The sequence below is a fragment of the Sinohyriopsis cumingii genome, chromosome 4 (genome assembly GCF_028554795.1).
Source record: "Sinohyriopsis cumingii isolate HCF-2022 chromosome 4, ASM2855479v2, whole genome shotgun sequence".
Lineage (NCBI taxonomy): Eukaryota > Metazoa > Mollusca > Bivalvia > Unionida > Unionidae > Sinohyriopsis > Sinohyriopsis cumingii.
Genome location: NC_142964.1, coordinates 115,185,098 through 115,200,889, shown reverse-complemented (window position 1 = coordinate 115,200,889; position 15,792 = coordinate 115,185,098). Strand labels below are relative to the sequence as shown.

General features: G+C 33.4%; 1 protein-coding gene across 1 annotated transcript in view; it reads left to right on the top strand.

Moving 5' to 3' along the window:
* LOC149801928 (uncharacterized) overlaps positions 1–15,792 on the top strand; it is a 122,761-nt gene that overhangs the window by 26,145 nt on the left and 80,824 nt on the right. The window lies entirely within an intron of this gene.

Genomic DNA, 15,792 nt, shown 5'->3' with positions numbered 1-15,792 from the left:
TTTATTGTTACAGATTTTTTGTCTGGTTTTTATATTATAGCTGTAATTCAATATAGCTAATCCCTAATTTGCTAATCTGTTCATATGTTGCAGAAAAAAAGAAGTTCAGCCCACTGAGTTGATCTTTATTTTTCATATAAACATTTCATTAGCTGGCAATATTCTCTATTGTTTCAGAACTGTAGTCTGTTGTAAGCAGCTAAGACAGCAGAAGGTGTAAATTCTCCCAAACCATATGCATGGTGCAATGTTGTATTCTTCAGGCTCTTTACAGTATTTGTTTTTCATATGCATGGGGCAATGTTATATTCTTCAGGCTCTTTACAGTATTTGTTTTTCATATGCATGGTGCAATGCTGTATTCTTCAGGCTCTTTACAGTATATGTTTTCCATATGCATGGTGCAGTGTTATATTCTTCAGGCTCTTTACAGTATATGTTTCCATATGCATGGTGAAATGTTGTATTCTTCAGGCTCTTTACAGTATTTGTTTTTCATATGCATGGTGCAATGCTGTATTCTTCAGGCTCTTTACAGTATTTGTTTTCCATATGCATGGTGCAGTGTTATATTCTTCAGGCTCTTTACAGTATTTGTTTTCCATATGCATGGTGCAATGTGATATTCTTCAAGCTCTTTACAGTATTTGTTTTCCATATGCATGGTGCAGTGTTATATTCTTCAAGCTCTTTACAGTATATGTTTTCCATATGCATGGTGCAGTGTTATATTCTTCAAGCTCTTTACAGTATATGTTTTCCATATACATGGTGCAGTGTTATATTCTTCAAGCTCTTTACAGTATATGTTTTCCATATACATGGTGCAATGCTGTATTCTTCAAGCTCTTTACAGTATTTGTTTTCCATATACATGGTGCAGTGTTATATTCTTCAAGCTCTTTACAGTATATGTTTTCCATATGCATGGTGCAGTGTTATATTCTTCAAGCTCTTTACAGTATTTGTTTTCCATATGCATGGTGCAGTGTTATATTCTTCAAGCTCTTTACAGTATTTGTTTTCCATATGCATGGTGCAGTGCTATATTCTTCAAGCTCTTTACAGTATTTGTTTTCCATATGCATGGTGCAGTGTTATATTCTTTACAGTATTTGTTTTCCATATCCATGGTGCAATGCTGTATTCTTCAGGCTCTTTACAGTATTTGTTTTCCATATCCATGGTGCAATGCTGTATTCTTCAGGCTCTTTACAGTATTTGTTTTCCATATACATGGTGCAATGCTATATTTTTCAGGCTCTTTACAGTATTTGTTTTCCATATCCATGGTGCAATGCTGTATTCTTCAGGCTCTTTACAGTATTTGTTTTTCATATGCATGGTGCAATGCAATATTCTTCAGGCTCTTTACAGTATTTGTTTTCCATATGCATGGTGCAGTGTTATATTCTTCAAGCTCTTTACAGTATATGTTTTCCATATGCATGGTGCAGTGTTATATTCTTCAAGCTCTTTACAGTATATGTTTTCCATATGCATGGTGCAATGTTTCAGGCTCTTTACAGTATATGTTTTCCATATGCATGGTGCAGTGTTATATTCTTCAAGCTCTTTACAGTATTTGTTTTCCATATGCATGGTGCAATGCAATATTCTTCAGGCTCTTTACAGTATATGTTTTCCATATGCATGGTGCAGTGTTATATTCTTCAGGCTCTTTACAGTATATGTTTTCCATATGCATGGTGCAATGTTATATTCTTCAGGCTCTCTGAGATATCAATAGTCATAATTTGCTGGAATTGTGCGATTGTTGCAGATCAATTTAAATTGTTTGGTAATAATAATAATAATAATAATGACCTTATTTTAAGAGGGTCACACAATTAGCTATGAACTAATCTACCTTGAGGCCCTCATACAAAGGAATTTATTTAATTTAGCTGCATCTCTGAAGCCACTGGATATATTGGGTTTGGAAGAAGGAAATAGAGTGGGCACTTCTAATCTCAACTGGAATACTATTCCAGAGCAGAGTTCCAGAGTATTGGAAACTTTTTTTTAAATAACTCCTTATTTGGTTTGGGAATTTTATACTATTTGGTAGACATGGATTACAGGTGGGGAGTATTACCAGGTAGCCTATACTGGAATAGTGATTGTAAATATTCAGGAGCACTATTATGGGATATCCTGTACATTAATTTGGCTTTTCTCAAACAGATTTGGTCTTTAATAGGTAATATTTTTAACTTACCAGCTAAATTTTCCTTGCTTTCTTTTTGGAATGATGTTAGCCCTAATGCTCTTTTTGGAAGATGTGCCAGCTTTTATCATTTGAATTACCCCATACTGTATTACAGTAGTCCAAATAGAGTTGTATATAACTGTTATAAGTTTTCTGTGCCTTTCAGGGAGAAAATGTTTAATCCTACTGAGAAGCCATAAACTTGAATTGACTTTTTTACTGATATGTTTGATATGTTCAGTCCATGATAGGTTATTATCTAATAGAACACCAAGTAGTCTATCATGACAGACCATTTGCAAATTTGTGTCCTTCCATGTCAGACATAGTTCATCAGTATCAAGATTTGTCCTTTTTTTGCTGTGTTGAGATAAGTAATATTTTAGTTTTACTAGTATTTACCACTATGCCATTGTATGTGCACCAGTTTTCCAGTTTGTTTAGGGCATTCTGTAAAGAAAATTTGAGTTCATGCTTTGTGTTTTCAATGTCTGACAATTTTGTGTCATCTGCATAGAGATCTGTTGATGATATTGAGTCTCATAGTAAAAGTGGTAGGTCATTAATAAATAAAATGAATAGTAATGGACCTAGAATTGAGCCTTGTGGTACTCCATATCCAATTGTTCCAGGTTCAGACAGAACATTATTTATGTAAACATGTTGTTTTCTCTCACTTAAGTAAGAAGTAAACCATCTAATTGTTTTTTCATCACATTGGTAGATTTTCACTTTCTTCAAAAGGATTTTATGATCCACCATGTGAAAAGCTTTCCTGATATCTTCAAATACAGATCCTGTGATTCTACCTTGGTCAAGTGCTTGAAGCCATTTATCAGTTAGGGAGATCAAGGCAGTCTCACTGGAATGTTTCTGTCTAAAGCCTGATTGATTAGGGTGTAACAGCAAGTGTTTGGTTAAATATGACATGAATGAGTCATAGACATGTTTTTCAATCAGTTTTGACAAGTTTGGTAGCATTGAGATTGGTCAGTAGTTATCAGTGTCATACCTTAGAACCAGATTTTTGAATAGGAGTTACTTTTGCAGTTTTCCATATTTTGAGGACAGATGAGGTTGCAATGCTTAAATTGATTATGAATGTTATGTTATCTACAATAGCAGAGGCAAAAGATTTAATGAGTTGTGGACCAATCTGATCAAGTCCTGTAGCTTTCTTGGTATCAAGTTCACTGAGACATTTTTTAACAAACTTTTTTGATATTGGTGGGATAGAGAAACATACCTCCTTTGAGATTTTGCTGTTGCAGAACTTTTTCAGTTCATTAAAGTTGTTTTTTATCACTGGTTCTTTTAACTTTGTGGTAATGTTGGTGAAAAAATCATTGAAAACATTTGCAATGTCAGTGTCATCAGTGACTGTGGTGTCATTTACCAGAAGTGAGTGAATTTTATTTGTCTGATCTTTGTGTGTTCATCCAGTGAGTTCAGTGAAGACTTTCCAAATTTAGTTTGTGTTGCTCTTTTTGTTTTCAAGCAATAATTGATAAGAAGTTTTTTTATAGCTTTTTTAATCATACTTGTTATTTTATTTCTCCATACTTTATATTGTGCATGGTTTCCCATAGCCTTGAATTGGTCTAGTGTTTTCATAGCATCTTGGATTTCAATAGTAAGCCAATTAGGTTGAATTTAAGTCTTTAGTCGATGTACTTTCAGTGATGCATGCTTAGAGACTACATCCATGAATAAGTCAGTCCACACCCTCAGAGCTTCATCTATGTCATCCAAATTTTGGATCATATTCCATGGAACTTTATATAGGTCATTGAGAAATTGTTCTTCATTAAAATTTTTGAACGATCAGTAAGTGATCATTTTATGTGTGTTTTTCTTATTTTTCTTGCATTTAACCTTTCTTGTCAAAAAAGTAGGATAGTGGTCACTAAGACCAACATTCGGTACATTAACACAAGCCACATTGTCTGTGCTAAGGTTGGTATAAATATGATCAATAAGAGTGCTCGATTTTTCTGTTACCCTTGTAGGCTCATTTACCAGCTGGTCTGGGCCTAATGATTCAATAAATTCCATCCAGTTCCTTATTTGATTATTGAGAAGGTCCTTATTTATATCTCCGAGTATATATGTTTCTTTCTCCTGTGCTAGAACATTTTCCTTTGTTTCAAAAAGTTATCATTCTAAACTGCTTTGGAGGAAGGTGGCCTATAAATGAAACCAACTAGGAATGATTTTGCATTATTTTGAAAAATTTCCAACCAGATACTCTCAATTTCATATGACTCCAAGTCAAGTCGCCTTTCTGCATTTACATCTTCCCTAATGTATACATCAAGACCACCCCCCCTGCTGTCTCTCTCTGTCCCTATATAATGGTTTGTTGTAGCCTTGACAGTGAAATAGATCATCATTGTGGTTAACATTTAATTTGGTTTCAGTGAGTCCTAAAACATGTATTTTATTTTCCTTGGAAGACAACATTAACTTAATCTGGTCTGATTTTCCCACTATACCTTGTACATTTAAGTGACCTATGTTTAAACCTTTTGTATTTAGTTTCATATCAATTATATGTATGTCATCATGCAATGGGGTACTCGCTGAGATTGTCTCCATCCTACTTTTATCATTCTGACATCCTATTTCTATATTTAAATGTTCATATATATTAGTATCTTCAAAGTCACATACAAACCCTGAAAATCCATTAACTTTTTCATCTACAGTAGTGTCCACTGAATAGTTAGAGACAAGAGTCTCACTAGGTGCGTTTAGATTGTAAATGAAGCATTGGCATTCTCCTCTTTGCCAGCTTCCTAATATATATAATACATTGATGGTCAAAGTCTTTGTGTCCATATTTATGACATCTGAAGCACTCAATCTGTTTGCCATGATGGCATACCTGTGTCACATGCCCAGTTTCTCCACAGTAGAGACAGTACTCTTCATTTTAGTGCCTGAAAATGGGGGCATACATGTTAATATTTCTCAGTAGTTCAGAGGTTCCTTTTCTGCTTAAATGAATTTTGTCTCTGTGGTAGAGACTTATGTTGACATCCTGGTTCTGAAGAAAGAAACAACATTACATCCTGGTTCTGAAAAAAGAAACATGTACTGTATTGTGGAATGTACTGTAGGTGAAGTCTTCACATATGTCAATTATGAGATCAATGATTTCTTTCACCTTGGTGTACACACAGGGAGGTAGTCCTGATATTATTTTACATGTATTTGGGCTGCAATACCTAGCAGCATACAGTAAACTTTCAAAATCTGTTCTGATTTGATTTAGTGACCTTCTCTCACAGGCATCATTTCCACCTACTAATATAATAATTTGGTTGTATTTGGTTTGGTCACTTTCATTATTCTGTCTGTGATGTTGTCAATTTTTGCACCTCTAAAAGTCTGTACATCTGTTTTAAAAAGTCTCCTTGGTATTATACTTTTCAATATTAAGGAGCCAATTATTAGAGTTCTATCTTTTCTGGCTTGTGATTTCATGTGTTGGACTCTGGATTGTATTTCAGACACATACCTTGGAGGAAGGGGTGCTGAAATTGGTGTTTCAGTTATGTGAACTACTCAAGTTGATGTTGACACATTTGTCTGAGCACTGGGAAATGCATTTGTTGGTGCAGGCAACAGACTTGTCTGAGCTGAGGGCCATGGGCGTACACTTATTGCTGTTGCAGGTGTGACACATGACTGAGATGGGGGTACTGTTGTTTGCAATGCAGGATTACTTTGGGTATCAGTATTTATTTGCATGGTCACTTTACATTTTCTCAGCTAGCTTGGCTGGTATTGAGATTGTCTGTGTTTGAGCATCTGACACTGTTGCTATTTGGGAGTCTGTCTTCACATGAGGTTACTTGCTCATTAATCCTTCCCTTTGCTGACTTAATACCATGTAACCGTAGTTTTAATTCTTCAATTTGGGCCTCCAAGTTCCTAATTGTTTTTTTTAAGTACACACTTGAAGAAATCATTAAGGTTTAAGCCATCACTGTTGTGGTCATGATTTATGGAGCATGTAATTGCCTGACACTCTGGAGGGGTGTTAATTTTATTGCCTGAGTCATTTAGGTCAAAGACTTTAGGAGCTGTTTCATGTTTGGTACTACATCTAGTTACTGGTGTAGATGTCAGCTTTAACTGCCTTTAGCATGGGTATTGACTCATCCTGTCTACATTTACAGATAATATGATCTAACCATGTAAAACTCTTCAGCCCTTGTATATGTAAGACACATGTTGTTTTATACAATGTAGCTGTCACACCTGTACGAAATAATTAGGCAGATTCCACCTGGGACTTAAGCAGACTCCAGGCGGAATCTGCCTAAAATGTTAAAAATCTGGTTACTACAAAGGCGGACATGGAAAATTTGAAAAGTCAAAGATGAATCCATCTAAGAGTCCATTAACTCTAAGATGGACTTTTGTCAAATTCCTGCTATAAATACATCTTTAGGCGTATATTTGGACTTGGTTGATTTTCCACCCACCATCTAGGTGGAATTAGGAACTTGGTCACTGGCATCTATTGTATGAAAGGAGGAATCAGGACTTAGTTTATTTTCTAACCAACATCTAGGTGGAATGAAGAACTTAGTCATTTACATCAGTTAAAGAAGGCATAATTAGGACTTGGCTTTTGTGTGTCTGTAAAGTTAAATGACTGAAAATATAGTGATATTTTGTGATTGTAATATCACTGACAGTTCACTAAAAATATAATAAAATTTATTGTTTCTGGTACAATTTGAATGATTTTCAGCAGCATTTAAAATTATTTCCTGTTTCTGATAGCTGTAAATTTTTATTGTTTATTTTGGACACAATTTTTTTAATAACTTCTTTCCACAGCTTTCCTTGTTAAATTTCTTTTTCAAATTTGTTGTTGTTGTTGTATTTTTATTTAACTTCAATTGGATTTAACTGCCCTCGAACAAGGTTTCATCTTGTTTTCCGTTTTCAAACATAATTTCGCTTTTCTCCTGACCTGAATTTCCTCGACATGGACCCATTTTTTAATATCGTCTCCGAAACTCTTTTTAAAATAATGCTCTATCCGGTCCCATTCCACAACGAGCTTTCAAATAAGTATTTGTTCCGTTTATTGTTTAACAGAGGATCGTTGTATAAAGCTTTCTGATTGGTCAACATTTTGTAATTGCCCAATGAATCGTCGCGTAACAGAAACTGATTGGAAAGGGCATATTTATTAAGCATGGCGATTCGAATTTTCGAGCGGGACGAGAGATTGAATAACCATTTGAAAAATGTGCAGCAATGAGAATACCCTAAACGCAAATTTGATGGGAACATAACTGGTCAGTCTGTATGAAAACTGAACGCCAGGACAAGCATTTTGCTTTTTGTGTCATAAAGAGCTTTACAGTAGCGGCTAACGTGCTAAATAGGACAAGGAATTGGATCGGGACGATTTCGAAGTAATATACAACTCCAAACTGATTAACTTCAGAATTTAAGGAGGGATAACGTGTAGATCACTGGTGGGAATTGTTGCCAGATATCCATGTCTATCAAAGATAGTCATATCTTTGCGGAGTTTTCTTGGCCGAAAAGTAGAATCTACTTTCAATCTCGTGAGGAATTATTGTGTATATTATCAAAATATTCTTGGTGTGTTGGAATTCAGTGTAAAATAAGAGTTATTATATCATGATAAACGTTTTTCGCGGCTGCTTTTGGAACAAGGACTAATTCGAGAGACCACAACAGCATCATAGTTTGTGCAATCAAAAATCCAGTCTACAGTACAAATGACATAAGGCAGGCTCCTAGCTTTTCTTCTTCTCATAATCAAATTGTCTCAAATGGATGCTTTTCTGTAATTTTGCATTATTTTCACGGCGGAATTTTTCAAAGCAGAATAATATTTAATATTTTATATATGTTTATTTGTTCACAGATGCCTTTGCATATGTTCCAGACTTGATACTTTGATTTTTAAAACCACTTAATTATTTAGTGTCAGATACTTCATATCATGTTGTATATACTGTATATGTTGTACATGACAGATAGAAGGCCTCAAGGTAGATTAGTTATGTAATAATTGAATTACCTTCTCTAAATAAAGTCATTATTATTATTATTGTTTTTATTAGTATTAACTCCCATTTCTCTTGCCTTGGATGTCATATAATTACAACATCAGTATAATTGTTTTCATGCACACTTAAATATCACCTTGGTTAATAAAGTCCTGTTTAATTCATATCCATTATTTCTTTGAAATGTCTGAAACACTAACAAAAACTTCACCAAAATACTATATAATGATCAAAATTTTAGTGAAATCTTACAAATTTTGTAGTCATTTTTTTGTGAAACCTCACAAATATTTCAAAGAAATTTGAGTGAGACCTCAACATAATTTCAGTGGAAGTTTTGGTCAAAATATGTGTGAAATCTCACCAAACTTTAAAGTGTAATGAATATTACTAAGTGATGCCATGTTGGATTAAATTTTGTATGCAAGAAAGAAAATGGCATTGCCCCTTAGGACAAGTAAAACCTAAATCTTATTTGATAATATCTATCAAAATAAAATTTATGATCCATTTTAAATATTACTGTGAATATTTATCATTGATTCCCAATAATATAAAAAAAAATCATTAGGCAGTTTAATACATAATAGAAATCTGAAGTATATTTTTTATGGTTTAGGCAGAAAATGCTTAAAAAAAACCCATATGAAATCTGCCTTGACATTTTCATTATTGGATGGGGTTTCTGCAGGTATTTCCATGTAATTAGGCAGAAATAAAAATTCCACCTAGTAACAGTAATTTCAAGCAATATTCCACCCTGAATCTGCCTAAAAGTGATAATAAGGTGAATCTAGGCTAAATAAGCGGAATAAACAGATTCTGCCTGGTAGACGGAATAAACAAATTCCACCTAGTAGGCGGAATAAACTAATTCCGCCTAGTAGGCTGAATAAACGAATTCCGCCTAGTAGGCTGAATAAACGAATTCCACCTAGTAATAGACGGACTAATTTACATATTTCGGGCTGTATTCCACTCTGAATCCGCCCTGAACCCACCTAAAATTTATAATAAGTGAAATCTAGGCTTTAAGTGAAATCCGCTTTAAAATTCCACCTGGAATCTGGTTAAAGTCAGGGCGGAAGTTTTTGTACAGGAGTGCTTTTCTCTTGTGTTCTGTAGATAATACCATTTTGTACAATTGAACTGCATGAAGTCATTCAAGGTTCTGAATCCAATATCTGTTTTACAAACTCAAACTTTTGTGGATCTATATGCACAGTGTTACTGTATTTATTATGTTTGACCCTCACGAATTCTGGATAAATGTCAGCCATATTGGATAACTCCAAATCATCATCTGCACCATTGTTTTCATTTTCACTCTGAACATGACTTTCCTGAATGGGGTTATCTGTGTGGCTCTGATCTTCAGGTATATCAGACATCTAAAGCCAGAGAATGATGCAGAAAAGGTTGAGCTGAGTGTGTTGAGTAAGGAACCTACAAGGCTGGTATTTAAATATTGTTTCCATGATTCTGATGATTTTCAGCTTGTTGACATAACAGTGGTAGAAAATATATGAAATCCTTATATATGACTAGCAGTGTCATATCCATAAACTTTTGAATGAAACTTGCATAATGTGTTGGTATCAACTGAAGTTCAGATATGGTAGATGTAGTTCAGTTTCAAGTATATCCACTTGGTAGCCATCTTGGATAACCTAAAATCCTTTGTTTTGAACAGGTTTCCAAATTCACTTGAATAAATGAAAACGTACACATTAAATTTCACTTACACTAACTTAATATTTCATAAATCCACAGTATAAATTATGGCAATATGTATTAGCATATTTAACACCAGTTTTAACACCAAGTTCATTGAATTGAATAGAGCTGTGTTAGGACCATATATACATGGCAGCCATCTTGTTTGCTGCTTTCTCTCTCTTTTGGTATTTATTCATTTGGTAGTTTAATGCATTGTCATAGCATATATCTATTTTACATTCATATAGTAAATTTCGCATCTGAAAATAAACCCAAATTTTGTACACTGATTTGACTATTTCTTGTAAATTAATCAACTCTGTGAATTGGTTATGTTCATTTTGTTGAGAGTTAGCCAGTTTAATTGGATGACAGTGGTAAGGTGTTATACCTTTTATTTTTAAATCTGAAGTTCATCACAGGTGGTGAGGTATCCCGAATGACAACAAATTAGAAAACGAGTCTAATACTTTTCCTCTAATGTTGCCATTGTTTCTATATGGCTTACAGAGTAGAATAGTGTATGCATTTAGTAAACCTAGTTAAGTACATTTATCTGTGATAATATTGTAGCTCAGTTCCCAACTAAAAACATTAGCATGAAATTGACTTTTCTTATGCACTGAATGTTTATTAATAGTATCAACAGTAGCCTGTAATTTTCAGTTCTTTGTTTTCTGTTCATTTATTCCTTTATGATGTCAGCTTAATGTTATTACAGAACCTTTGCATTTCTGGCATGTAGTATTTAGGGTTTGATTTTATCTATCAGCTTTTCTCTGTTGCATTTGTAACTTTCTGCAACCACTGACTGCTTTGTACATGATTGTACCATTAATTCACTCCTTTTATTGAAATTACTACAAGATGTCAAACAGAAGTTCTGTGAAAACTGAATATTCAAACTCTGTTTATTCACACACTATGAAAGGTGTACTTGTTTTTGCTTCAGATAGATTCTGTAAACATTTTGTTCCAGTCTGATCTCACCTATGTGTACACTCCATCTAAGAAACCTCTTCGACATTAGCATTCTTGTTGTTCCCACTGTTAAAACTAAGTCATACAGACAGACATGTTGTGCTTACTAAGGCCCATCTACATAGAACAAATTGCCTATAGATCTTCAACAGAAAGACATTGTGATCTCAGTCAAGAGTGCTCTTCAAACTCACCTATGTCGACTACAAGAACAGACTTAACGACTTACTAATGTTTACTTCCTTAATTATCATCTGCATGTTTTAGTTTTGTTGTTTCATAGTGTTTGTTTGTGTAATCTTATTGTTTTCTGTTGTTTTTTTTTTTGTTATCTAACATTGTAGGAGGCCCTGAGAGGCCAAGTGATCTAAAGCATACATACATACATACATCCGGGGCCCTGAGTGGCCGAGTGGTCTAAAGCGCTCTCCGTTATGGATCATGGCCATCTCACCTCTGTCTGCGTGGGTTTGAGTCTCGGATTCAGCCAATGTGGGTATGTGAGAAAGCTTACCAGTAGCTTCCTCCACCATTAATACTGGCTGCCATGTATAGCCTATCGTGTGCTGAAAAATGGTGTTAAATCCTAAAACAACAACAACATCTAACATCTAACATTGTAAAGCATTTAAAGCTTCAAAAGATTAGAAACTATGCTAAATTGACATTATTATTATTATTATTATTATTATTAAACAACTTTCCCATATCAACCGATTTAGGTTACTATTATAATAAGTCTTCATGAGTGAATAATTGCTTCATTGATTATTTGTGTGAATTGCTGCTAAAATGTCTTTAAACACAATTTGAAAGACTTTTACATATTTTGCCATTGATGTCTGAGTTGTTTTCGTTAAGCTTTATGCTGTGTACATCTTGTATACCAGCTAAGTCTATTAGACTGTATCAGATTTTTGAGATTCTTTAATTTGTAGTGAAAAGCAATTTTTTAAACATTATCTCTGTTCCTTTCTCTTGTAATATCATTTATTGCAGCTAGAACAACATATATATTCTAGTTGCCTTCTCATGTTGTTCATATGTACAACATTGTTTCTTAACTGTGATGCTTAAGGATGTACTTGATTTACCGTGGGCCACTAATTTTTGTGATCTATACAATGTCATGTGTTGTAATACTTTAACTTCATTATTTTTTCCACATCTGCCATTCTAGGACCTCTTTATGTTCCAAAAGTTGTCTGCTCTTATTTATGAACTTTTTTCAATCATCTGCATTAAAGAGGTGTGCTTTTTAAGGGTCATTTTTTAATGAAATAATATTTTCTGCTGGTTCCCAAATACTAATCAATTTTACTATATCCTTTCCATTTAATAAGTGTATACCTTTTACCTTGAATTTGATTTGCAAGACTATGTCATCTTTGTTGTGTATATATAATCCATCTTCATGAAACATGCTATATATATATTATCTTCATTTATTATTCTAGTTTGAAAGATACCGATCCGGTGGCCTAGTGGTTAGAGCATCTGCCTCAGATGTGGGAGGTTGTGGGTCGTGGGTTCAATGCCTGGTCAAGTCATACCAAAGACTTACAAAAATAGTTCTAACAGCTGCCTCGCTTGGCGCTCAGTGTTAAGAGGTTAGTGTTAAGACTGATCGGCCTGATGTCAGAATAATGTGACAGGGTGGGACATCATGCTACATGTCTGCAGCATGATGCCCCAGTGCTAGACATCACTGTAAACTGTCACACTGCAGACATCGTTGCGATATGACTTATAAATTGTTAAAGCTACATTAAAAATCCAAATTACACATACACACTAGTTTGAAAGACATACAGATCATCTAAATTTAGTTGTTTGATTTCAAACTTTGTCTCGTTAAAATCAAAGCAGTCCTTTGCAAATATAGAATTGTATAATCCATATTCTGTTTCATTGAAGACATTGCAACATTGTAAATGAATCAGTTTTTCTTGTGTTCACATTAAATGCATGTATATTGGTGTGTGATGAGCCTCAATGAACCCACCAATGAGAAAATTTTGGGATTTATATTAAGTGAAATACTTTATCATTCTTGTTTTCAGAGTTTTGATAAATCTTTCAGACACAGTTGTTAATAGTTGTCTGCGAAAGTTAACAGTGTTTGATATGTTTATTTTCCTACAAATCCTTTGATGTTTTTTGATAAATCTTGTTTTCCCTCATCAGTTTGTACTTGCTTTGAATTTCTCTTAAGTATCTTATGTTATCTCTCTTTTCAGTTTGTTTTATCCAAGGCGATTTTCAAGAATATTTCTGTCATTGTCAGGATATAATTACTATCCATTATTGTATTTTTCATAATTTGGCATGTTAACAACATATGCCTGCCATTGGTCACTCACAAAACTTACATAAACCCTTCAGTATTGAAATATATTCTGCTTGCATGTGTGGTGTGAAGGTAGATTGTAGCTAGACTGTTTAGTTAACCATTCATTTAATTCAGGGTATTTTAGTTTCTTTTTGTTCTGTTTAATTTATTTTAACAATTAATTGACATTTGTGTAAGCAAGTGAGGTTTCAAGTTGGTGGTGAAGGTGTATTTGATAGTGCTCTTTGTCCTGTTATTCAGTGTCTAAATTTGGATAGGCTGTACCATCTCCAATGTTGCCTTTTAAAATGTTGTATAAACAAATAGAAAACAATTTGCATTTGATAACTTGTTTTGCGGTGTTGCCTGCAATCCAATTGCACACCTGTTTACAACAGGAGCTTTTGTTTATTAGGTACTTACAACATTGCTTTAGCCTTTTAAAACATATGAATAATTTCAGATTTATGTTATATTTTGCTATTTCTATGTATGAATGTAAAACATTACATCCTATTGTTAGCATATGTTGTTGTAGATCAAACTTTGTTCTTTGTAAAGTTATCACATTTTTTGTTGTTGACTTATTGGTGATTAACCTTATAAAATATACCAGACCTTCAAGTGGTACTGTACATTTGGCTGTAGACAAATTTGTATATTTATCCACATCAAATGCATAATGTAATCCTTCTTGATTCTACACTGTTTTGAAAACCTTGCTATTAAGGCTAATATGTTATATACTTTTGTCATAATCTTACAAAAAAATCTAGAAATTTGCATCCTTTGTACAGCATGCAGGATTTTTTATTTTGTTCTTTGAAATGTGCGAATGAATATTATTATTATTGTGAATGTTTTTTTTATAACTCATCTGTCTTTGGCTATATTATTATCCCATCCAAACTAATTAACAAATACACATTATCACATGCTAACAAGATTGTTCTCTTCATGTTAAGCTTATAAATATTTATATCACATATCTAAAAACTTTTAATTTTATCACAATATACCTTTTATGCCATTATTTGCTTTGTGCAAATATTTTCAAATTATTTTATTTTTGCTTTAATAAATCAGCTTATGTGTCATTTGGTTATTGCCTTCATAGCCTGAATTTTCCAGCATATTTTATTTTATAATAAGCAAATTGGATTGGCTGATTCTCCTGAGCACGATGTTGTCAATACTGTGTCAAAAGTGCCATTAGAAACTAACAACAATTAACCAAGAAGTACCTTTAGAAACCAACAACAAATAACCAAGTAGCTTTTATGTAGTTCCAAATCAAGAGTCAATTTTTATTTCATAAAAAATGGTTCACTAATTCAATGGAATTTTTGTTCTTTGCACAGTGGTCTGTCCATAAATGTTTAAGTTAGTGTCATAATTGTGAGTGCTAGAATCAGATTTAATGATTTATTGTATTATTAATTTGATGCATGGGCAAAACCCGAGCAAAATGGAATAATATATTCTTTTAATAAGATTCAAAATTACACAGGAGCCAGTTTATTAAAATGTGTATGATGGCACAGTCTGTAAAATATTAAATAATATGCTGCTATGTTTATAATAATCTAATAATTATATGTATGTTTTCCCATATCATTCACAAATGCTATAGGCATTTTATGAAATCAAAAATGTTGTATGTGACTTAGGAACCGTGCATCAACATACATGAATTTCCTTCCTGAATCCGTTTCATTTACAATGGATATGATTTTTGTGTTTACCTCTTGCTTAAGGAGTTTACAATTTATAGTAATTGCACCACATTTATTTCATTAGTATCTTTCTTTCTGCTGCAAAAATACATAATCATTTCGTCTTAATTCTTAATAAGTTGATGCCATTTTGAACACAATGTTGAAAAATCTATAGCTTTACATTAACTTTACTTCATCTAGCTTACTATCCAGCAATCAAGTGAAACATACAATACTGAAACATACGAGTGCAAGGACACTGTGACTAAAAGCAGACTTTCTGTTTTCATTTTTTTTTATATTTTCAAAATATCTGTAATACTAAACCACATGCCTTGATTAAAGTTTGTGAAGGGTTAGATATTAAAGTCATTGGGATGAAACATCAATGAGTTGTGCAGAATAACTTTTGTTTGAGTGCGTTTTTCTTGATCAAGCTTTGTGGTTAGCTTGCACTTAAAGAAATCTACGGTTTCTGGGGTGTAAAGATAAGGGGTCATGGTCATGCAGAATTTAATCAGGTTTTAGTACATTATATCTAGTGTGTTATTAGAACACAAAACATGTATATTATGTTCTTTTAGTTGCACACTATGTTTAGTGTATTCCAAGTTACATGAAAAGGCCCAAAATATAAATATGAGTGATCAGTTCTTTATTTTGACCTTTAATAACATTACATAACACTGCCAAAGATCAGTTTTGATGACCAATGATGTAATTTATATTTACTTTGGCCTGATGTGTAAGAAGTGATGA